Raw genomic sequence first — 25,072 nt, 5'->3', positions numbered from 1 at the left:
CAAACCTATGCCTATACAAGTTAACCAGGTTGAACAGCAGTTTGCCTGAAGTGTCGTTCTCAAACTTTTCAGAGATGACGAATCTTGATCACGTGACGCGTATCTCATGCCAGTTTATCATGTTCATTGTGGTCTTCACTTCCGAGAAAATTGCACAAATAATATATAATTTGATTTTGCAAAACAACATCGTTGCAGGTAAAAACACTGGGAACAAGTGACGCAATAACTACTTCAAAGTAACTACAAGTTAACTACTTTTAGTATCTCTAACCAAAGCTATACTTCAAAGTAAGTTATGCAAAACCTATAAATAAGTTGCGGTTTAATAGAAGTGCCAGCAACTTTTATTTTGTCAAAATAGATTTAAAAAAAGCATATTGAGGGTTGGACGCTCCAATTGTAAATTGTTCATCGACTGAGCTAATCCATTGATTAGCCAGATTACGTTGCTAACTAATTTTGTTATATAACCCAACAGTAATCCACTGATTAAAATTACCGATTTATCGATAAATTTCGTGTAACATGTAGGCCTACCATGTTTTTAACTAACAAATTTAAATTTTGAAAACATTTAACCGGAAGTTATCAGAATTGCAAAATGCATTTCAACGCTGCAAATTCAAAACCTAAATTCTGCTCACAAACAGATTCTCGATTATTCAATCAGACGGATATTTTAATCGGCAGCTTAAAAGATCCCTTGTTGGTGTATCCAACCAGTCAACCGATTTACGAAGAAAAGCTATCGTTGTGTTCCGGATGGTATGTCCACATTGTTTAACTTAAATAACAAGAAACTTTCATTAAACTATAAAATTTCTTGAAGCGTTCACAACATTAAAGCAAGCCTACTTTACCATCGATCAAAACCAAATTAAGTCTTGAGATGTGCAGTTTACAGCTACGCTAAAATCAAATAAAATTGAATTCATGATCCACGTTTATCATGTCATTATTTACCAAATTGAGAGTAGTTGTTCAGTACTGGATTTATGAAGTAGCTAAATTATCGAGCTGCATGCAACAGAGCTGCATTCATATTTTTATGTGGAGACCTCGAGACATTGACGAAATTTTTACATCATTGACACCAGTGGCCCTTTCAGGAAAACAGCTGGGGTTGGTGTCTTTTATAAAACAATTGCATCATAAAGTCTTTCGTAATGCAGGCTACATACAATAAGCCTATAAAAATATTTTATTCTTTTCTTATTCGAGCAACTTCTGACTTGTCGCAATTTGTTTGTAGTAGGCCTACCATATTTTTATCGCCTTAAAAGAGGACACGTTTCGCAAGCAAGTAGAATTTTACGCTTGAAGAATCTTTTACATGTTTTTAGATCGTTTCAGGATCGGCCTACGCAGCAAGCGCTACCAAAAAACCAACAACAAGAAAACAGATTGAGTGAACGTCTAACTGATTTTTTCTCATTTCTAGTGCTTCCTTAAGACAACAAATGATTTTATATTTTTAAAAGTCAACAAATACTAAAAAATACCTAATTTTTAGACAGTTTCAGTCAGACAGCAATGATCGCAAAAATCTGCAAAATGTGACAAATCAGGCACGACCTTCAGGTAGCCAAGCCTTAACTTTTTTCATTAAGGAATGGTCAGCCTTAACAAAATTTCTAAATTATTTGCAAGAAATATGATTACAACAGTAAGCTGCACTGTGTGGAGGCCTTGAACCACTGACACAGACCCGGTCACTGAGGTTGACAGTGCTAAGTTTCTGCTTGTAGAAATGGAGGGGTCTGTGAATTCGTTCACTCATGAGTTGCTCCTGAGCGAACAGTGTTGGAGTTGGACTGGAGCACTTTTAGACATTCGTTTCGATTTGTTTCAAGCAACAAACGAGCTAAACTCAGTTGGTAATCAACAACGTCTACAAGCGTTGTAGGCTATCAATACAAAACGTATGTAAGCAAAAGAATAATTTTTTTGTGAAAGTGTGAGCAATGAGCATGGCCTTTAAAATGTCGTTTAATATTTTGCAATGAACGTTCAACAACAGTTCCATAAAATGCGCCAATTTCTTGTAGAATTTATAAATCAGCATGTTACATTGGTAGCCTATACAAAATGTTGAGAAAACAAATAGCCTACAAGCCGTCGCTGAAACGTCATCAAGCAATATAAGTCCGTCGAAAATATAAGCATGAAAACTCAAACTGTCAAAAAAGAGGACATTTGAGCATTTTTTAGTGTCTTCGGAGGACAATTTATTTTTCTTGAAAAAAGAGGACAAATCCTCTTAAAAGAGGACGTATGGTAGCCCTATTTTGTAGGCTACTTGTGATATTCAGTTCAGTTGTTTTTCATTCATATAAAAACGTTCAGTCGTCACAAGGAAAACTTTAATGGAATTAGAAAAGCAAATAATAATAAAGTTCAACAAGTCTGAAAAAGTGCATCCAAATCGTTTCTTCATTTTCTTGTTTCCATTTCCATAGAAAGACCTTTTGGCGTTGCGCTGAGGCAAGTTACGAGTTTTGTGCATCTGGTCTCTTTGCCTGCTGAGCATGAACAGTAAAATGAAAGCTACATGATAGGCTGCATGTATTGACTTATCTCTTACTTGGCAAATAATATTTGATAAAACTGTAACTATATATCCAAAAGCAATAACTTTATCGCTACATCGGATTCTTAAATAAAATACGGTATAATAAGATCGAAGCAACGATGCCTTTGCTTTCAGTGTGAGCATTTAGGCCACACCAAGGAAAGCTCTCTAGCCTTTATCCATGCTTCTAACGCATGGAATAGCTTTGATACTGCATTAGTTGGTTGGTTACAAAAAAGTTGATTGATTTATCTTGAGAAAAACAAGCATTTAAAGAAAATATAAAACAAAAAATTCCAACTGACAGTTTAGCAGACCTGTGTCAATGATTTAATAAAGGCTTGACATTCTACACAATGCGAAACTGTGAAAACGAAAACGGATATTTCAATAAGTTAATTTTACTTATTTTCTAATTTTTCAGTAAATTTAAACGTGTTAAAGTCGAACGGTTTTATACAATTTTGGAAAACTTTAAATGAAATAAGCGAACAACCACTACGTCATGATAAAACTCGGTTTTGATTGTTTCAATTCACATGTTAAGTTTCAGAATTCACTCGTATACGATATATTCTGTCTCTATTGGTCTCTTTCTCCTCCAGTGTCAAACAGTCGTTTCGTTTTTAACCATGCTCCGCATTTTGTCTTTGTAAGAACAGCCGTCCCTATGACTTCAGGTAGATCCGAATACAACAGAGGATTGAAAGCGCAGTTTATTGGTAACAGAACAATGGCAGCCACAGCATACGTTTCTGAAGACAAAACCCACCCTACAAAATCGTAAGACTAAGTTAAAAAACATCTTTTAGGTTAAATGAAACATAATAAAGTGATGAAAACGCTTGGGTGCATAGCTATGTTGTAGATGCTGCAACTTAGCCTATCATGATAAAAGATACTGATGTGCTAGTGATTAGATACAGACGCCAAATTATGCAGATTTGTGTTAATACATTTTTTGATGATTTCATGTTCTGAGGAAACAACACTACAATCTTCTTTCGTTGGCTAACTTCTAATTTGAAACGCTCATTTAAAGTAACAATACATTAAACGGGACTTAAGCTACTTGCACAATAAATAACCTATTTTATTTTTTGGTGTCTTACATCTCCTGTGTATTGAATAAATTGGGAAGGTTTGTTGATGTGTATTTGAATATTACACATTAGCCATGGCGGATTTTATTCATTATTCATATCATCTCACCAGCAGAACTGATAAAGGCCATAATGCATATAGGAATCCAGCAGCAGAAGTTAGTGAATATGATCCTGCTGATTTTGCGTTGAAGATGCACACTTGCCACATCATTATTGGTACGGCCAGCGTTACGACTTCTTTGAGTTGTAATTCTGTAACGTGATCCAAGTAATAAACATGAGAAAAACTTAATGGGTTACTTTTGTGAGGAAAGGAGCGTTCTTCCCAGTTATCAGCATAAGGCTGAGCACTCACTATAGTAGCCTACAGCGAGCAGTTGCGATTCGTTAACCATAACCGTGTTTTTGTGTTACTTGTGTGAATACATCTCAGAAATACATTCAATCGAAGCATGTTATTCTAAAACTGCTGCACAAAACGATCCTACGGAAACTGATGGAAACTATAGGACAAGGTGTCGTTCTTGTAAGTTTTTTTAAAACTGCTTCCCAAACAACGTGATGTAGTATTTTTTTTATGAGTAGCCTATGAGCCTTTTTAAAAACTTGCTAGTTTAACAACAGGTTTGTTATCAAGTTTTGTTAAATTAATTTAAACTGTTTAAGAACAGTTTATTTTTGTCACACGTTTAATGCACTAAGTAGTTAATAGGAACGTATCAATGTACAGCAAAGGTGTACTTTGACTGGAATACACAACAGTACGCTACTGAGCAGTCATTGTTACAACATGTTATCCAAAATATTTGTGCCTTGTCATTCAAATTCAATCCAATCGACGCTTATTAATAGCCAGTGACATAGCTAGAAAGACAATCGTGGGGGGCAAAAGAAACTGTTGGGGGGGAAACCGTCACTTAAGATGAATTATATAGGCCTAATGGTAATAAAATGTTATAATATTATTAAAACATATTATTGGGGGTAAACTAGAAGTGTGGGATATTGCCTCCCCCGTGCACCCAGTAGCTGTATTTCTGTTGATAGCAAGTTATATGTTAATAAAACAATAGCCTACTTGTAAATGGCAATGTATACTCCAAGCATGTAGATGAAGGCAGTGAAGTTGAGAGTGACAATAAAGAAGGAAAATCCCCAGGAACTGTCCCTGGATGGATCCGGAAATATCCGAGGTAGACACACTCCGTGTGCAGAATAATATCCAAAGTAAAGATTGGGTACGTAGGTATTATTTAATCGAGATATCGTTTCTAACATGCTCTTCCAGCTTAACGACCTATAAATTTAAAAAAATACCACTTACAATAAATTGTCTACAGATTGATTTAAGGGGACATCTTTAATGAAATCCCAATATTCGCTGATTGGTGAGAAGCTTGCCTCAGATAAGCTAACTATTGTGGGAACCCCCACATACCATATATTTCCGTAAAGGGCATGAAAAGACGCATCTGAATTCTGAATATACAAGTCTCATGAAATAAAAGTTTAATTTGATGCAATGAGTTTCCTTCAAACACAGACCATATTTCAATAATTGTTTTTTGACATGCTAATACAAAATACTGTTTCTCACTACTAGCACCATATGCAGCTGTCGGCAACCTGCGGCTCCGGAGCCGCATGCGGCTCTTTTATCTCTGCGCTCTGGCTCATGTGATACTTTTTTGTACTAGTTCGTGTCACAATTTAACCGTTGTGGCGCAATAATCAAAAACCGAATAGTTGCGACAAGGAGGCGCAACACTTTATCTTTGTAGCTACGGTTTGCTTTGCAGCTAGTAATGGTAATTTGTAGCTAGTCAGTATAGCTAAATATTGTAGCTAAATATTTAATTTCAGCATTACTTGAATAGATTAATCATAAATAATGGCTAAATCAATTAGATGGTGCGGCTCAGAGCAGGGTTTAGTTTGATGAAGACGAGACCAAATGGCTCGTTCAATGCCAAAGGTTCCCGGTTGTCGACCCGTGCCATATAGCAACAAGAAATGTTATGAAGTGCTTGTTCCGGACAATCGATCGTTCACCAAATCAAACATCACATAAAACCGTTATGATCTACTTAACCTAGCTGGCGTCTTACGTCATGGAAATTGCTAGAAAATGTCCAGAGATTGCAACATACTTTGTAAGACCGGTAAAACATTGCACCTGTAGCATTGCATTGCACAACCTTCTGAACACCTGTTGAGAATTGCTTCATAATGCTTATCACTATTACGTCACATAAGCTGGTTACGTGCAGTTGAAATATCGCAATCAATTCGTCATTTTAGAATTGTCGTTCTGAAAAGTTGGTAGAATATTTAACTGTTTGCTTGTGCTTACCAACTAGACAAAATTTCCGTCTTTTATCTAAGTAATTTGTATTGTGGTGGCAAGCTTTTAGTGGTACGGGGTTTCCCCGTTTTCTTTGACAGCCTGTTGGCTATTTTTTGCTGAAATACAATTCTCGAAAGACGTTCCAGAAGATAAAATTTAAAAACAGTTCTCATAGTTTGATGCAATGCCATGGTACCAGTATGCATTCCAATGTTTAGCCAATTCGGACAAGAAATAAACAAATGAGTTAACATTTACTGTAAAAAAAATGTCATTTTGAGTAAAACGCATTTAAAGTTTGCAAATCGTGCATTTTCAGCTTGCACTCAATATGTTATCAAAAGAATGTAACTGCTGAAGCATGACCAACACAACAGCTACAAATATATACAACCAGAAACGGCTTTTCCGTTGCTACTGCGAGGGAGGGTCGCTAGTCCTCACACCCGTTTTGTTGAACTGTTTTATTCGCATCAGTAACTCACGGTACAAAAGATTGACACGGCGAGAGAGTACAAACAAACATAGCCAGGTCGAAGACTTTAAGAAACCGGCCTGCCACACTCCGCGGCGGCGGGGGGCGGCGTGATTTATGGGGTGACGATGCACCCGGAGGGTTAAGTCCACCAGCTTAGGTCGCGCGGGCCAGGCTGGGGGAGTCGAGGTACCTGTGGAGGGAGAGTGTAAATCGAAAACATTGCATGGCATGTCCGCAAATTTAGAATGGCGGAACGGGCCAGGGAGACAGGCTTCTTCTGCATAACCCAGAGGGATGCCCTGCGACGGACCGGGCGGCCCGTCGCGTGTGGACGCTGGAACCGGCAGTAATTGACCGCCGGGCGGCGCCCACGTCACCTTCACGCGTCCTCGCGCAGGTACTTTGACTCTTAAACCCGGTCTGCCAGTAGGCAGAGCGGATAAAATTGGGGTCTCCCACGAGGAAGAGAGTGGAACCATTAAAGGATAATTTGGCTCTCGTGGCAGACGAATATTCAATAAAAATGTGGAGCAAAGGCTCGATTGATCAATATACTGTAATCAAAAAAAAAAAAAATATATATATATATATAGATGGGAGTGTAATTAATACTCACTGGAGAAGAGTAAGCTTTCATTCGGCGAGCACGGATGTGCACTGACCAGACGTTGAGGCAGGTTCGCCCAGCTGGGTCGGGGAGGCTAGCGATCGAAACCAGAGGCACTGATAGGCTACATTACCAGGAAAAATAGAAAATTGGGGTAGAAATTTTGAGGCTGCATCGAGTTGATCAGGGGATCGTGTTGATCGATGCGTTGAAGCGGAGAGAGGTTGATCCGAGCGGGCAAGAACAACGTTACAAGGCAAAAGTAGCGTATGACAGTTCGAAACAATTGATTGGTTAATACATAGAGAATCTAGTGATGATTGAAATTGCTTAATTTCTATTAAACCAGTCTCAAGTCACAATGTACATGGGGTATTTTATTTCCTTACTTTTTACTTTAGAATGTTTGTTTTTGATGAGACTGGAGTATCATGTAAAAGAAAAGGCGCTGGTTTATAGAAATAAGGTGATGATATAAGGTGATCAATTTTAAGACAATATTGTTATAAGGTTATAGCGTCTAAACGGTTTGCTGTCTTGCGCGCTCGGATACTTACTGTAACGTTATTAGGGAATAAGTTTCTGATCGCTGAATTCGTCTTTTCTATAACGTAGCCCCTCCACAAGTGAGCCCGGCGTTCCAAGCTTTCCAGACGCGGAAGGATCCTTCGATTGAGAGGGAGGCCACTTTTCTAGCCACCTCTGCTACCCCACGAGCAGGAACGCCCAAGGCCGTCAGAGCTCGAGAGCTCGTCGGGGCATAGCTCCCGAGGGAGCCTACGACGAACGGAAGTGACAGGACGTCCCTGCAAGGGCGCTTCCTGTCTTCCTTTATGTTGACACATAACTCGCCGTACTTGTCGTGTTTCCTGTCGGCGGCTTTTCGAAGAGAATCCGCGCCGTAGTCGAAAGGGCATGTGACGTCACATACGACCGTGACACCGTCAGGGCGTTGCAAGACGATGTCAGGGCGCAGATCGGCACCGCCCGCTTCCACGTGCTGTGGAACCGTACTATCAATGGCAAGCCCGGGTTGCCATTCGGCAGGCACGTGCCCCGCGATCTCCCTCAATATTGAATTGTGACGTTCCGTGACGACAGTCATCACGGTAGGGCAGTGATTCAATATGTGAGGGAGAGTCTCTTCCGCTTTTCCACACGCACGACACATGGCAGGTAGGTAAGGACGGCCATGGCTTGGTTTGGATTTGAGTGGCAATAGGTTCAATCTGGCCTTGTACGCAAATACTCGGTCCGCGTGATCCAGGAGCTCCGGGCGCCGGGTCCATGAATTTGAGAAACCGGACAGACAGTGGGCACTGACCGTCTTGCCTTACTCAGGTTTGGATTCCCACTGTCTCCTCCACCACAAGTCATTGTGTTGATGGAGGGTCGGCACCACTTTTTTCTTTAAGGGAGGGGTGATTGTGGAGCTCCCCGCGGCCAACTCAAGGCCGCCATCCGGGCGGGCGGACCAGCGTCCATTCAAACGACGGGTGGCCGCCGGGACACGGCCCCACAGGCTCTCGCCTGTAGGGCACGGTCTAGAGCGGGCGCCGTCAGGAGGGGGTTCACTATTTAGATAACTGGCCAGGTGACCAGGCGTGGGATCTGGAGTGCCGAGCCCCAGACAGGCATGACGCCTAAGCTGCCCGAGAGCGACGGCAGAGACAATGTTGTCAGGTGACGTCAGCATCTTGAAAGCATGAGCTACCGAAAGCGTGTCACTTTCGCGACACAAGTTCAGGATGCCCAAACCTCCTAATGCAGGCTTACAGTAGAAGAACGCGCTGCAGGCCCACTTGGGAAGATGTCACGCCACCTTCAAACACCGCAAAATCAGTCGGTTAAGCTCATACTCTCTGAAGCGCCGCACTCGCAGATGGTATGACGCGGACGGGAGAATGATAGAGGTGAGTGCCAGGAGTTTCTGGCTTGGGGTAAGAAAGGATTTCATTAATAGAGAAATGTGCTTCTCCAGAGTGGAGATGAAGGGTTGGTTTAGGGATGCGTCCGAGGCGTAACCGGTTCGAGCGCCGAGGTATTTATACGTCTCGCCCTTGGGGATGACTCGAATTTTCTCCCCGGCAAGGGAGAAAGGTTTCGGGTCGACCCGCAGACGGGACGCCGACACTTTCCCATAGGACAGGGTGCCACACTTGCGTGGGTCGAACCGTAGCCCGGACCAGGAAGAGAAGGGTTCGGTAGAAGATAGATCATCTGCTCGCGATCGGAAGAAACGAGGCAGATGTCGTCCGCATAAGCCATACAACGCACTTTAATGTCGTCTTCTTTGGCAGGAAGGTTGTAGCCGCAATCTGTTTTGTCACGGACGCCCCTGAGTAGCACCTCGATGACCAAAATGAATAACAGCCCAGACAACGGGCAGCCCTGACGGACTCCCCGCCCCACAGGGATACGGTCGGTTTGGGCAGCGAATGCAACTCGACCCGTTTGTTCTATCAGAAATAACTTAGGTTTGTGGTACGTAACGAAGTAAAACAAAATCCCGAAAACGGATTTAGCTGCTCCGTGCCACATAACACCCCACGAGTGTCTGAGGGCTGGGTTTGCCCAAGAAACGCTAAATTAGAGAACTCGTTGCTTCGTCATGGCGACGAGTGTCCGATCCGTGATCCCACACCACACAGTGGCTTACCTGTCGTATGCCATGAGTCAGCTCCACTATACCTGAGGTCGAATAGACTGCAGTCCGTCTGCCCTATTCGCCTCACCCTCCCCAATCTATTCCCCCTTCTCTGTCCTTTCTCCACTTGCAGGAGGGCATCTCGACCTTACCGAGATGTGCAGGCGTACCAGGACCATATGCGAGCATTCCATGGTTCGCGCGCCGAGTTCCTGATTACCTGTAGCAGGTGCTTCCGTGTTCTCTCTCGAGCTTACAAGCTGTCAGGGGCCCTAGAGCACTGGCGATCCTGCCCCAAGGGCCTTCAATTGCCAACCTGCCTTCCCTGGCCGAGCAATGACCCGACGCCGTCGGAGAGCCAAACCAGGCCCCCTATGATGACCAAGCCTGGGCCTTCCTACGCCTCTGTTGTTAGACATGCAAGGCGCCGGCCCTCGACTGCAAGCGCATCGGTCGAGGGGTCATCCCCTCTTTCCTCTTCCTTTGTCATCCGCTCTCAAGTCTTCTGGCGCCAAGGCCTGGATAACACTTCCACTTTGCCCTCCCCACCTGACTTTATGCCTGAACTTTTCCGTACTGTTCTATCCCATCCAGGCAAGACTTCGCTCAGCCTAGCTGATGCTGACAGCTTGCCTGATCTAGATGTGCTGTTTCTTCCTCGCCTGTCTTCGGCCGGACATGGGTCGGAAAGTGGGGACTCTTCCGACTCGTCCGACTCGTCGAACAGCAAATATCTTTCCTCTTCCTCCACGTCCTCGCCTAATAGCCCAACCACGGACGGTTACGGACCTATTGTCAGTGCGAATCCTTTTCTATATGCACCTCTGCGCAAGCCGACCTCCACCGGAGCCGTGGCAGTGGACTCGCTCGGTTTATCCAAGCCGGTTTCGCGCCCATCTTCTCTGCCTCGGATGGCTACCACCGGAGCTGAAGCTGGGGACTTAATCAGCTCTTCCAAGCCGCCCATGCAGACCTCTTCTTCCAAGTCTCTCCAACACTACCCATCTCACTCCTCCTTATCCTATAATCCTGTTTCCATCTGTCCTATACAATCTTGTACCTCGAAGCTGTCTGCCGAAGCCCAACCCTTTACCCCACCTACCCAAACCACCCACAATGAATTCCATTCAACTATCTCTTCCCAAACCTTGACTCGACTCCGAAGCGACACCATGGCATGCAACCAAGCCATCAATGACCCCGGACTCCCACAGACTACCCCAGGGATGCCCATCACACCCAACACTTAACGATCCATCCAAGACCCTGTTGAACCGGTCAGGGAAAGTAAGACGAAGAGCTCCAGGCGGGCTCTTTGCAGTTTAGTGAACCTTACTTTAGCGGGTGGCATAAATTTCGTCCAGTTCTGCATTGAATTGGAAGAGTGGACCGCTGGCACTTTGCCGCCCAAGAGGACACGTCCTCGCAAACCACGCTTCAATCGTGGCGCCCGGGCTCGCACTGCTCGCCGTCGTTCTAACGGGGGTTCTCCTCGGTCGGGCGGCGGGGGTTCGTGCGGGAACGGAGCCCGATATCGTAAGGGCGTGGGGTTGCGAGCCGCCTTCTCGCGGGACGCGAAGGGGACGGTCCGCCGGATCGTTGAAGGCAAAAACAGTAACCGTCGTTGCGAAATCCCACCTCAAGAAATTGAGGAGAGATTTCGACGCGACATGACCGCTCCTGAAGCTGGGAGTTGCTCGCAGATGCTCGAGTGGATGAACTCCCACCGTTACGTGCATGATAATGTGAACCTCTTCCCCGTCGATGACGGTGAAGGTCCCATTACGGCCCGGGAGGTGGAGGCGGTCCTCCAGTCGCTTGATGTCGGTTCCGCCCCTAGTTCTGACGGATTGTCCTACGGTTTCTGGAAGACCCTGGACCCAAGAGGGGGACTCTTGGCCAGCCTTTTCGAGACCTGCCGGATCAACCGTCGTGTACCGGACCAGTGGAGAACCAGCAGGATCACACTCATATGTAAAGACCCTGAGGGTGACCTGCACGACGTCAGCAACTGGCGGCCCATCTCCATCTGCCGAAACATTTATAAAATCTACGCCGCCGTATTGGCCCGGCGCCTGCAGCGATGGGCGGTGGAGAGGAATGTTGTCAGCCGAGAGCAAAAGGGATTCATGCCCACAGAGGGCGTCTATAAGCATGTGTTCATGCTCGACACCATCCTCTCGGATGCACAGTCACGCAAAAGGCCTGTGTCAGTTGCGTTTCTGGACATTCGAAACGCCTTTGGCAGTGTCCGGCACGAATGCATAGCCGAGGTCCTGCGTCATTTCGACGCCCCCACAGACCTTATTGAGTGCATCTCCGACATATACGTCGACAACACCTGTACCGTCCGCTGCGGCAATGGTGAAACCGACCGTATCCCTGTGGGGCGGGGAGTCCGTCAGGGCTGCCCGTTGTCTGGGCTGCTATTCAATTTGGTCATCGAGGTGCTACTCAGGGGCGTCCGTGACAAAACGGATTGCGGCTACAACCTTCCTGCTAAAGAAGATATTAAAGTACGTTGTATGGCCTATGCGGACGACATCTGTCTTGTTTCTTCCGATCGCCAGCAGATGATCTCTCTCCTATCTGCTACTGAACCCTTCTCCTCCTGGTCCGGGCTACGGTTCAACCCACGCAAGTGTGGCACCCTGTCCTATGGGAAAGTGTCGGCGTCCCGTCTGCGGGTCGACCCGAAACCTTTCTCCCTTGCTGGGGAGGAAATTCGAGTCATCCCCAAGGGCGAGACGTATAAATACCTCGGCGCTCGAACCGGTTACGCCTCGGACGCATCCCTAACCCAACCCTTCATCTCCACTCTGGAGAAACACATTTCTTCTTTAATGCAATCTTTTCTCACCCCAAGCCAGGAACTTCTGGCACTCACTTCTATAATTCTCCCGTCCGCGTCATACCATCTGCGAGTGCGGCGCTTTAGACAGTATGAGCTTCTGAAGCTTGACCGACTGGTTTTGCGGTGTTTGAAGGTGGCGTCGCGTCTTCCCAGGTGGGCCTGCAGCGCGTTCTTCTACTGTAAGCCTGCATTGGGAGGTTTGGGCATCCTGAACTTGTGTCGCGAAAGTGACACGCTTTCGGTAGCTCATGCTTTCAAGATGCTGACGTCACCTGACAGCATTGTCTCTGCCGTCGCTCTCGGGCAACTTAGGCGTCATGCCTGTCTGAGGTTCGGCACTCCAGATCCCACGACTGACCACCTGGCCAGTTATCTGAATAGTGACCCCCCTCCTGACGGCGCCCGTTCTAGACCGTGCCCTACAGGCGAGAGCCTGTGGGGCCGTGTCTCGGCGGCCACCCGTCGCCTGAACGTATGTTGGTCCGCCCGCCCGGATGGCGGCCTTGAGTTGGCCGCGGGGAGCTCCACAAACACCCCTCCTATAAGGAAAAAAGTGGTGCCCACCCTCCATCAACACAATGACTTGTGGTGGAGGAGACAGTGGGAATCCAAACCTGACCAAGGCAAGACGGTCAGTGCCCACTGTCTGTCCGGATTTTCAAATTCATGGACCCGGAGCTCCTGGATCACGCGGACCGAGTATTTGCGTACAAAGCTAGATTGAATCTAATGCCACTTAAATCAAAACCAAGCCATGGCCGCCGTTACCTACCTGCCATGTGTCGTGCGTGTGGAAAAGCGGAAGAGACTCTCCACCACATATTGAATCACTGCCCTACCGTGATGTCTGTCGTCACGGAACGACACAATTCAGTATTGAGGGAGATTGTGGGGCACGTGCCTGCCGAATGGCAACCCGGGCTTTCCATAGATAGTACGGTTCCACAGCACGTGGAAGCGGGCGGTGCCGATCTGCGTCCTGACATCGTCTTGCAACGCCCTGACGGTGTCACGGTCGTATGTGACGTCACATCTCCGTTCGACAACGGCGCGGATTCTCTTCGAAAAGCCGCCGACAGGAAACACGACAAGTACGGCGAGTTATGTGTCAACATAAAGGAAGACAGGAAGCGCCCTTGCAGGGACGTCCTGTCACTTCCGTTCGTCGTAAGCTCCCTCGGGAGCTATGCCCCGACGAGCTCTCGAGCTCTGACGGCCTTGGGCGTTCCTGCTCGTGGGGTAGCAGAGGTGGCTAGAAAAGTGGCTTCCCTCTCAATCGAAGGATCCTTCCGCGTCTGGAAAGCTTGGAACGCCGGGCTCACTTGTGGAGGGGCTACGTCATAGAAAAGACGAATTCAGCGATCAGAAACTTATTCCCCAAAAACAAAAACGTTGCAGTAAGTATCCGAGCGCGCAAGACAGCAAACCGTTTAGACGTCATAACCTTATATCAATTGTCTTAAAATTCATCACCTTATATCACCAACTTATGTCTATAAACCAGTGTCATCTTTTTTATAATGCTCCAGTCTCATCAAACCCAAGCATTCAAAAATGAACAAAAGAAAGGAATAAAATGTCTAATGTACATTGTGAATCGAGACTGGTTTAACAGCAATTAAGCAACTTCAATCATCACTATATTTCTATGTATTAGTCAATCAATTGTTTCGAATTATCTTACGCTGCCTTCGCCTTGTAACGCTGTTCTTGCCCGCTCGGATCAACCTCGCTCTGCTTTCAACGCATTGATCAACACGATCCCCTGATCAACTCGATGCAGCCTCAAAATTTCCACCCCAATTTTCTACTTTTTCCTGGTAATGTAGCCTATCAGTGCCTCTGGTTTCGATCGCTAGCCTCCCCGACCCAGCTGGGCGAACCTGCCTCAACGTCTGGCCAGTGCACATCCGTGCTCGCCGAATCAAAGCTTACTCTTCTCCAGTGAGTATGTATTACATTAATTCCCACCTATACTTTTTGTTTCTATTGATTAATCGAGCCTCTGCTCCACATTTTTATTCGAATTTTGTCTGCCACGAGAGCCAAATTATCCTTAAATAGTTTCTCTCTTCCTCGTGGTAGACCCCAATTTTATCCGCTCTGCCTACTGGCAGACCGGATATAAGAGTCAAGTACCTGCGCCGAGGTCGCGTGAGGGAGACGTGGGCGCCGTCCGGCGGTCAATTACTGCCGGTTCCAGCGTCCACACGCGACGGGTCGCCCGGCCCATCGCAGGCCATCTTTCTGGGCTATGCAGAAAGAGCCTGTCTCCCTGGCCCGCTCCGCCATTCTAAATTTGCGAACGGGTTATGTAACGTTTTCGATCCACACTCTCTCTCCACAGGTACCTCGACTCCCCAGCCTGGCCCCCGTGACCTAAGCTGGTGTACTTACCCCTCCGGGTGCATCGTCACCCCTAAATCACGCCGCCGCGGGGTGTGGCAGGCCGGTTTCTGAAAGTCTTCGACCTGGCTATGTTTGTTTGTGCTCTCTCGCCGTGTCAATTATTTGTACCCGTGCGCTGTTGATGCGAATAAAACAGTTTAACACCTACCGGGGGTCAAACCTACCAATGCGGGGTAGGGTCGCTAGTCCTCACACCTGTTGGTCAACGTTGCCTTACATGCGAGAGTGGGAGCTTCGAACGTTGGGTGCTCAGCGAATTCAACTCGACCTTTGTGTTCTATCAGAAACAACTTAAGTTTGTGGTACGTAACGAAATAAAGCAAAATTCCGAAAACGGATTTAGCTGCTTCGTGCCACACTACTATTAGCATATTTTTGGCATATCGTATCATCGTTCTGGCATATTTTAGACTTTTGGATCCACTAGTTCTAAAATTTAACAAGGAAAAAATTGGAATTGTGGAGAAACTTCCATATATTCAGAATCCTGATGAAATTTTCTATCTTTTTAGTCCAAAATATATTTTTCTTCAATTTTTTTTTCCATTAGAGGTGTTCCCTTAAATTTAAAAGAATAAGAAAGTGCTGTTACATGATAAATTTTATAAATCTCTAGGGAACACACCACTTCCCGCCCATGCGCCACAACGTTTATTTCACTGCAATAAAACCAACAAAAATTGATATGAAAGCACTAAGAAACAGGCTTTGTAGTATGCTTTGCTTACTCATTGAGATTCTTTGAAAACACGTTAACACTGCTGGTCTGTAAGCTCCATAATGATGTGGTCAATTCTTCAATCTTTTGTCTTGTGGCAAAGGTTAAAAATGGATTGTTTTGGTACCTGTAAATGTTACAACAGTCAAAATAATCGGCAACTGATCCCTAGTGATACAACGGGGCCACAGGACTGGTCACGGATCAAGAAAAAACATTTGGTGGTGGCGCCTCGAGTAGCTTTGGTTCCAAGGTGTTTACAAAAATAAATGAAGGCAGTGAAGTTGAGTGAAGTCTGTCCGTCCCGTTAGCTCAGTGGATATGCATCACGCGACGCTGGTTCGACTCTCGGGGTGTACGCTTGAGCAACGCATCTTATGACTGCTCTCAACGTTCGATTAGTTTGGCTAAAGAAAAGTCAGGTTCGATAATTGTGGTCAAGGTAAGATTATTTTTGATTTGATAAGTTGGGCCACGGTTAGTTTCGATGATTTAGGTCAAAGCGAGGTGAGATTTTATGATTTAGGTCAAAGCGAGGTTGGTTTTATGATTTGGGTCAAAGTAAGGTTACTTTGGGCTGAATGAGTTGGGCCAACCCAAAGCAAGGAAGGCAGTTTACTTACCAAACCTCTGATAAAAAGTAGTCCGTTAGATTCTCTGTGAGAGGTAATGTTGCAAGAGTGATAGCCAAAACCCAACAAAACAGAATTAAAGCCACGATGTAACGGCTTTTCAGAAAGGTATTGAAGGGCCTGAAAAAAAAATAGGCTAACACCAATATTTCGAGAAAACCGTTTAAGAAAATTTGATGTTTTTTACTATCAGAGCAAGAAAATAAAAATTGAGAAATTGTTGGGAATGGTCAACTAAAAAGTTTTTGCATGTTTGACGCTCCTAGTGAAGTAACTACCGGTACTGTAGAAGTTTTGTAAAATAGCGAGAGACCGAGATGAAGTCACTCCACAAGCATATATTTGGTTCCATATTTTGGACGCGAAATGTGATGTTGAAAAGGACCCAATTTGTACACTTGGCTTCCCATTGGTCATATTGCACTTTCCTCCACCAAAACAAAATCGAGTCTGCTTTAACTGTCTTCCAATTGATGTAGGCTACGAGCTATCTGCTCACTCGCGCACTGATGACGAGTGGTATCTTCCTCTTCTTGGTAGTGTCGTGCTGAAGAAAAGACCGCAGACCATGTCAACGACTGTTGCACCATCTACTATCCACCAAATGGAGCGGAACGTCTGTATCTCGAAATATGACCAACGACTAGCTACGTTGTATTAGCAACTCGATTTACTTTGGGAAACACCACTAATCGGGAGTGGTAAAAGAATAGGCTCTAGGTCTAGGCCCTGAAGCCAAAATGTCAATTAAGAAGAAGCTGACAAAACCAACCGAGTAAGTTTGTACAATTGCCACTCTCTTCCACGCGGCCTTAAATTTTATCAAAAATCGTGTGAGAGGCGACACACCGAGAGTGTGCATTGACACTACACAGTAGAAAGCAAGCGAGTTCACATTTCGTCACAAGTTGAAGCGTAATTCTAAGTGAATCTAATTGATATCTGACGTACCACATGACGAGCCAGAAACGCATGGTCGCCATGGTTACAAGGAGAAAAATGGAGCACTCTGTACTGATGACCGCCATGACACCCATTGCTTTACATGAATAGCTCGTCCTCCACCGAATGTCATGTCTGCAGTAACTTCCACTGTATCTAGCATTAGCAACGCCCAAGCTAATGAGATATAGCTGTAACGCAGATATTCCTGCATTGATGGATTCACTTAATTTTAAAATAGCAATCAACAACAAAAATGATGTTTCTTTCCGTTTAGGATACAAACACAGGCTGTTAAACCCACTATTTAAGAAAGTTATTACATCGCTGGTTAATAAAGCTATCATAAAATATCTTGATAGCCTATTGTACGAAATTACATCGCATCTTGAGCAAAATACACTCATCGTGTAAAATGTAAATGACTATCAAAAGTGTACGGTGACCGCCCCGTTTGCTCAGTGGTTACGCGCCCGGCTCAAGATCATGTGGCGCAAGTTCGCCTCTAGGGGTGTGCGCTTGAGCAACGCATTTCAGGACTGCTCACCATTCAGTGGCATCTAGTGAATGGAATAATTCCCGGGCAACAACACTTGAACAATCGAAAACTTCACTCTGCTAATCTCGGTAACCGGCCCTGCGTCAAGAGCCTCTACAAGCAGGGCCCACAAGAGGGGAGGACAACCGGTGCATTGCACCGGAGCCAGGTGAGTTCAAGGGGGCCCGACAAAATGTTTAAATTCACGCAATAAAAAGATTGATTTCAACGATTTTGCATAAAATATTGTTTTTATATTAGTTCCGTATGTCGAATGGGGCCCCTTATGGGTAGCCTAGGCTATGCCCTTTTTATAAATTACAGAATTTTCAATTTTTTGAGTTTAGGGAGACCCGACAAAATGTTTAAATTTGCGTGCTCAGGTCGATTTTGCATAAAATATTGTTTTTTATATGAATATTAGTTTTATATTTTGAATGGGCCCCCTCATGGGTATGCCCTTTTTTAGAACAACAATATTGCGTTCAGGGGGCCAATAAAATGTTTAAATTTGCGTTTTAAGGTCAATTTTGCATAAATTTTTTTTAATATTTTGAAGTTGGTATTTCTTATATGAAGTTGGTATTTCTTATATTGAAGTTGGTATTTCTTAATGTCATGAACAATAGCAATGCATTCATCCTAAGTTTGCTGCCCTAGTCTCTGCAGATTTCAAGGTCAGAAATGGTATTGTGTGTCAATGTAAAGCTGTTAGCACACATATGCAATGCTATGTCAGCCATGTCGGATAGTAGGCTATTGCAATTTTTATCTTCGAAATGGCTGATTTTACCCACTTGTTGCCATGATTACAATCAAGTGTTGCCAGAGTTAGGAAAGGTTAGGGTTTTGATCTTTGCCCAGGACTAAAAAAAATATCCAAAATGCAAGTTTTTGTTTTCAACAGCTATAAACTTTTCAAATTAGGGCAGAAATTCATATCTGACAACGCTATTGAGGCTATATTTACACTATGTAGTGTTTTAGCATTTTACAGCATTTTATCTAACTAGTGTGTATCTGTGAATTTAAAGTTCTATTTACAATAGTACATTGTTTGTGAAATAATGGATACTTTAACCTAATTTATCCTTTGTAAGAACGCGCACCACAAATTTTGCTTGTGATTGGTGAGATATCACGCGACATGTCGCGCTGGGGGGCCCATCAGCAACATTTGCACCGGGGCCCGGCAGGGCTCTTGGAGGCCCTGTCTACAAGTATGCGAAACTACCAGGAATAACCAATCAAGGCTTTGTCAGTCCGAAGATAAAGATTCAAAATCAAGCCTTTGCAACAGCATTAGGCTATATACTTTGGGCAAATTTAAGAAGGAAGTCTAGGGTAAGCATGTAGTTGTCGGTTCGATACCAAAACCGGTCTATGCTTTTGCATATCGATATCAAAAACATACGACCACTGAGGATTATAAACATGAGATTAAAATTGGTTTTGCGTTTGCATAATGTAAAAACAAGCTTTTGTAGCATATTTGAAAACTAAATATTTAAAAACTACATATAACCAATTGCAAATACGACTCAAAAAAGTACGGCTGCTATCAACATCAGATATTTTAGCATATCAGCAGATAATAACTATCGTAGGCTATATAGGCTACTCACAACCTTTTAAAATTACTAATATAGGCTATGGCCCACTTCAATAAATTAGTGTAACTGTAGGCTATAGGCTACTAAAGTGACATGTTCAATCTACCCCCAAGAGCAAGTCTGCTAATCCCAAGCTAATGACCAGTATTCTGTGGTCGAAAGCGATTTTACTCATCTTCTCTCCTTTTGACCACATTTGCCACGTGTTGTGAGCTATTACTCCAATATTTCCCACCACCGCAAATAAACCTGTAAAAAAAACTACAGATGCAGCAGAATAAAAAAAGGTACAATACATAACGTCAATGTCATAACGTCATGCAGGCTAATGAGGTATTAAGTTCCTCAAAAAATATCATCATGTGATCCATAAAGTAACCACCCCCCCAAAAAAAATGTTATTTTTTCCATTTTTGTTCAAAATGGAAAAAATGCCCTCAGAATGCACCAAATTCAAAGTAATTTTTCAAAATTTTATGGGAGAGTGCCCCCAGACCCCTCACCACTGTGGGTGTCGTTTTAGGCAAACTCGCCGACGGGCTTCGCTCGCCGGCCGTCAACACCCCCCCTTTAAATATTCCTGGTTACGCCACTGCAGTACCATCTTGTTTTTGCAAAATTTCGTCAACCCATTGAGTGTGTACAAGAATAACCAGTACTGGTATACTAATCGTAGGCTACGGTATCTTCCATAAAAGGCGCTTCCATAAATGGAAAAACAAATTAACTCATCTACATTATGCCATGTAGGCTATTAAATTGCATTAACTCATTGTTTGTCAGGTCTAGTGCCACAAACATGCCTGAGAATGAAGAAGAAAATGAAACAACGTAGGACTATGCAAAAACCATAAATGCTGCCAAGCACAAACACTTAGGAATTTCAGCACACCAATAAAACCGTTTTTACTAGTTTAATGTTTTTCAAGAGCCCTATAATGAAACTAAGCAGCAAATTGTAAAAAAATTGCAACTTTTCCAGAAAAATATGAAAAAAAACAACAAAAAAAAGAAAAAAAAACGCGTGTTTTTTCGGCCAAGATTTAAAAAAAAAAAACACGTTTTAAAAAAAAAAAAAACGGTTTGTTTTTTTGCATTTACATCTCTGACTGCCACTGATCTGTTGGAACACCTCAACGTAAAATGTAAGCAGCGTTGGGAAGATACAGGACAAGGCATTGACTTCACCCACTCAAGCAAAGCTGCATGGAAAACTTTCAATCGCCTTAAAGGCCGCACTTGCAATCCTAAACGATGCCCTGTAACCGCTAACGCCATAGCACAACAACTCCTAGCCAATGGCAAATGTAAAGTGGCAAATGAGAAGCACGCCCTTGCAGTAAAGCAGGAATGCAGCAGGCTCTGGAACGCCCCAAGCGCAGATGGCCATTTGTCAGCCCTCTTCAGCACCAGAGAACTTGCGTCTGCCATCAAACAAGTTAAAAGCGGGAAAGCACAAGGGCCCGATAACATCCCTCCAGAATTCTTAATGCACTGTGGCCCCAAATGTCTAACATGGTTGAAAAGGTTCTATTCTGTTTGCCTGATCCTCCAGGCCATACCTAAAATCTGGCGAAAAGTAACTGTAGTGGCATTACCTAAACCAAACAAGCCAGCTGATGATCCCAAGAGCTATCGCCCAATATCACTACTCTGAGTCCCATACAAGATCTTGCTAACTAGACTCGAGCCAGTTGTTGATCTCCAGCTACCAAAAGAACAAGCTGGATTTCGGCACAGACGCTGTACGACTCATCAAGCAGTCAAGCTAACCGAGGATATTGAGGAAAGTTTTGAAAAGGGCAACAAAGCAGGAGTAATCTTGGTGAACCTCACTGCTGCCTATGACACTATGTGGCACCAAGGGCTAACTCTAAAGCTCTTCCGCATGATCCCAGACAAAAAGGTAGTGCGATTTTTCGCAAACATTCTGGAACATCGGACCTTTTTGCTGAATACGAGTTACGGGCAGTGCAGCCGGCCCCGCCGCTTAAAAAACGGTGTTCCGCAAGGATCATGCTTATCACCCCTACTATTTATCATCTACATTAGTGACATGCCAGAGACTACCTCACGCCAGTACGGCTATGCTAATGATCTGACACTACTCCATTCTGACAAGTCCTGGCATGTGGTAGAGGAAGCACTTACAGATGACATGGCCCAAATTGCAGACTACATGAAGCTATGGATGCTGAAACTGAGCCTGCTGGCAAAGACCACCGTCACACCTTTTCACATTTGCGACATGGAATCTACGCGCCAATTGTCAGTCTCTCTCAACGGAAACCTACTCCCACACAACCCGTGTCCTACCTACCTAGGAGTGAAGCTCGACCGACAATTAACCTACAAACACCATGCTGAAGCCCTCCATGCTAAGCTATCAGCACGCACCAACTTGCTGAGATGCATAGCTGGAACATCCTGGGGTGCTAGAACATCCACACTCCGTACAAGTGCTCTTGCACTTGTTTACAGCACCTCCGAATATGCTTCCCCCTCTTGGTGCCGCAACGTACACACTTCCAAAATTGACACTGCCCTCAACACCACCATGAGAATAATCACCAGTTGTCTGCTTCCAACTATCACTGACTTTCTGCCGGTACTATCAGGCATCGCCCCAGGTAAACTTCGTAGGGAAAACCACGTACGCAGTCTGGTCCTACAAGCTATGTCAAGGGATGACCACCTCTTCAACCAGATTGTACTAAACTCGCACTCCCAAAAGCTCCAGCGCTTGAGATCTCGACGCCCGTTTTCCCGACATGCTGCAGCTATTTGCAAATCCAACTTCCACATTTCCGAAGTTTGAAACAGTGAATGGAGAGAAGTTGCGAGACCAACCCAATTCACAATCCTTTACAACACTAACACTCCACTTGGAGCAGAACTACCCCGGAAGGAATGGGTGAAGCTTAATCGCCTGCGGACTGGAGTGGGCCGTTTCACCAGCAACATGTGCCAGTGGGGCCTCGCCGATTCACCATCTTGTGCGTGTGGCTCAGATTTTCAAACTGCACACCACATTATCTACCATTGGCCTGTAGCTTATATCGACCCCAGGATAGATATGTGGACCTAACAACGCTCGATGAATACACAATCCATTAGCTGCTGTGCCTGGATGTAACAACGTGATCTGTGGCGGCCTCAAACGCAAAAAGAAGAAGAAATCAATTTGATGGCGTCGTTTGACGGCGTCAACTTTTTGTTGACTCTGAGGCTGGCGCCGTCAGTTTATTTTTTAGTTGACGGAAGTGATAGCGCCCTCAACTATTTTGCCGATTTTAAGCGTCACGCGCTATGCGTCATTTTTTGTTTTCATAGAAAATCTCGTTTCACAATGTAGCCTATTCTGGCCAGCGCGACACATATGCATTACGGCTTTCGTGTTGATTGGAATGGCTCACTGGAACAAGCGGAAGAGGTTCGCCAAATGGTGATCACTAAGGCGATTTTTTCGAAACCTGAAAAACTGAAAAAAGTGACTTTAATTTGCGAAAAAGTAACTAAAAAGTAACTTTGTTTAACGAAAACAAGAAAGCGAAAGAAACATCAGCAATTCAACATAAAAAGCATCTAAATTAGTTTCAATTTATGTTGAAGTTATAATTAGCCCACACACATATGTAATGTTTTACATTCTCTGGCAGGAAGTTTCTGCCAATGAAACACTTTAACTGTTGCAGAGAAAACAAGTGGCTAAATATAGTTAACACAATTTGTTTTATAGAAAAAATTACTTAACGTTTATGAAATTTCGGAAATACACGCGATACGAACAAGCATGGGCTCGTGCAAACCTAAAATCCGTACCATAGTAGAAGACATATTAAAAATCTTGGCATTACATAGAATCTATATTCATCTCTCCAGTAGCAATGAAAGATAAATAAGTAGGGGAATTAGGCAAAAAAGTATGCAAAATAAAGTGACCTAACAACGGAAAAGTAACATAAAAGCACAAAAAGTGACTTTTGGTAACTTTATACCTTCTTAAATATTGATCCCACAACCATGAAATTTTGGTTCTTTATTTCTTTTATTAATTGGTACAACCAAAAAAAAGTAACTTTCGTGACAAAAAACGCCCTATAGTGATCACTCATATCGTGAGCAGTATCTAGAATGAGGGATCAGAGCGAGAAAGCGAAAAATCAATGAATGTCATCGCAGAGGTTGAGATTACTTTGTTTCAAGAGTTCTATGCCCCTGAAAAGAGCGATGTTGGTGCAGTGGACCTCGATTTATATATTATGCTAAACCATCACAGCACGCTTGGAGCAGTGATACCTTTCCGAGTAAACGTTTTCAAGACCTTTTTTTGAAATTCAACACACCAATAGCAATACCATCCAGCGCTGCTGTGGCAACGCGCTACGTTTTCACTTGGAAAGAACATTATGCGTCCAATCGCAGCAGATTGTCAGACAAACATTTTGAAATGCTTGTGTTTCTACATGGAAATAACTAACAGGCTAAGCAGCTAATTACAATACAGTCTAAACATAATACCTGCTCTTTATTTATAGCCTATAGATTGTTAGCCTAAACTTGGTAAGGCGAAATATTTCCGTTTTGTGAGACCCTGGCTAAAATAGCGCTGGAAATTAGCGCTGACGCCGTCAATTTCTTTAAGAGCTGACGCCGTGAAGCCGTGAAGTTTTTAGGCAATTCGCGCTGACGTCGTCAATTTATTTCATTGACGCGTACAACACTGATTAAGCAGGTGGGCCTATTAAGCGAGGAACGATTTTCTGCTACTACTTTACATTCAGTAATTCCGGACCGGACGAAGTTGGGCTAAATAAACTGGGACTACTGTGCTACTGTAGCCTACCAAGGTAGAATCAATATAGTTCTCAAAACGTTTGCTAAACATGAATCGAGTTTCTGAATTTGGGCCGTCGTTTTACTGACACCTTGCCTACTACCTTACACACCTCACACTTTACCTATTATCCAAATAAACACTTGAAGAACATAGGAATTGATGAGGAAACTATCGGAGGAAAACGGACTGTCGGAACATTCTTGGCATTCATCTTCCCCGCCCATACAGTCTTGGACTCCATTGCAAACCTATAATTGCATTAAGATTTGCAAATGACGGGTTTCAGTATAAGCTACAGTTATTTTGGATTAGACAAATACATCTGAATCAACTTTGTGATGGCTCAAGTATTACAGAAATGTGCTCTTAATAATGTTGAGAAAAAATTGAGTCCAAAACACTCTAAGCTTACACATTTTTTCAGCTGGAAATGTAATTTCTGTGAAAAAATGCACTAGCTTAAAAATGCACAAGCTTAAAAATGTACTAGCTAAAAATAATTTGTCATTATAAAATTAACGCTAGACGATGATACTGAGCAGGCCTACAATTAATCTGCATACGAAAGGCCAGACGCTAATAAGTTCAATTGACACTTTACCTTGCTCTTTGGGAGATATTTGGGAAAGCCGTCGTTGCAGTAAAAGTGAGTATACAAAGAGCAGTTCAATTCATCGCTTTCATCAAAGCAATCAGAAATGGCGTCACATTTAGATGACACATCAATGTGGATTGGTAGGTGAGAAGCTCCTCTGTCCTGGCAGTA

The 25,072-nt window shown here is 44.0% G+C and overlaps 1 long non-coding RNA gene across 2 annotated transcripts; it reads right to left on the bottom strand.

The window, feature by feature from the left end:
- Positions 1-2,128: 2,128 nt before the first annotated feature.
- LOC145774006 (uncharacterized) lies at positions 2,129-3,882 on the bottom strand. 2 transcript variants are annotated; one of them, XR_014289992.1, is made up of 3 exons: positions 3,788-3,882; positions 3,136-3,348; positions 2,129-2,525 (listed from the first exon to the last, which is right to left on the bottom strand). It is a non-coding gene; the product is annotated as an uncharacterized LOC145774006 (long non-coding RNA). The 2 variants fall into 2 exon arrangements; XR_014289993.1 differs by having other exon boundaries at positions 2,129-2,522.
- Between the last annotated feature and the right edge of the window lie 21,190 nt (positions 3,883-25,072).

The sequence above is a fragment of the Aplidium turbinatum genome, chromosome 7 (genome assembly GCF_918807975.1).
Source record: "Aplidium turbinatum chromosome 7, kaAplTurb1.1, whole genome shotgun sequence".
Classification (NCBI taxonomy): domain Eukaryota; kingdom Metazoa; phylum Chordata; class Ascidiacea; order Aplousobranchia; family Polyclinidae; genus Aplidium; species Aplidium turbinatum.
Note: the sequence above shows the minus strand (reverse complement) of the source record. Positions and strands in the feature narration are given on the sequence as shown.